Raw genomic sequence first — 515 nt, forward strand, 5'->3', positions numbered from 1 at the left:
ACTGTTCCCTGTTTCCGATATGTGTTGGCAGGTATTCTGCCTCATACCACCAGGCTCCCTCCATCTGGAGACTCTGAAGTTCAGGTCAGTTAGTGTCTCCTCCTGTGTGACAGGACCATCTAAGAACTGTGACTATTCACAAACCAGGCTGCCACTAGCCAGGACCTATTTCACTAGGGTAATGATGAGGACCATGGGACATGGACTCGGAGCCCACAGGCCTGAGCGTGGTCTGCATTTGGATTGTGGCTCACTGTGTAAGGTACACGGTCTCCAGCAACTTCACCAACTCTTTGAGCTTCATTTCCTAACGTGTACAGAATGATGGGGTTGCTGTGGTATTCCTTATGTGTACAGAATGATGGGGGTTGCTGTGGTGTTCCTTATGTGTACAGAATGATGGGGGTTACCATGGTGTTCCTTACATGTACAGAATGATGAGGTTACCATGGTGTTCCTTATGTGTGCAGAATGATGGGGGTTACCGTGGTGTTCCTTACATGTACAGAATGATG

The sequence above is a fragment of the Microtus ochrogaster genome, chromosome 10 (assembly GCF_000317375.1).
Source record: "Microtus ochrogaster isolate Prairie Vole_2 chromosome 10, MicOch1.0, whole genome shotgun sequence".
In the NCBI taxonomy this organism is placed as follows: domain Eukaryota; kingdom Metazoa; phylum Chordata; class Mammalia; order Rodentia; family Cricetidae; genus Microtus; species Microtus ochrogaster.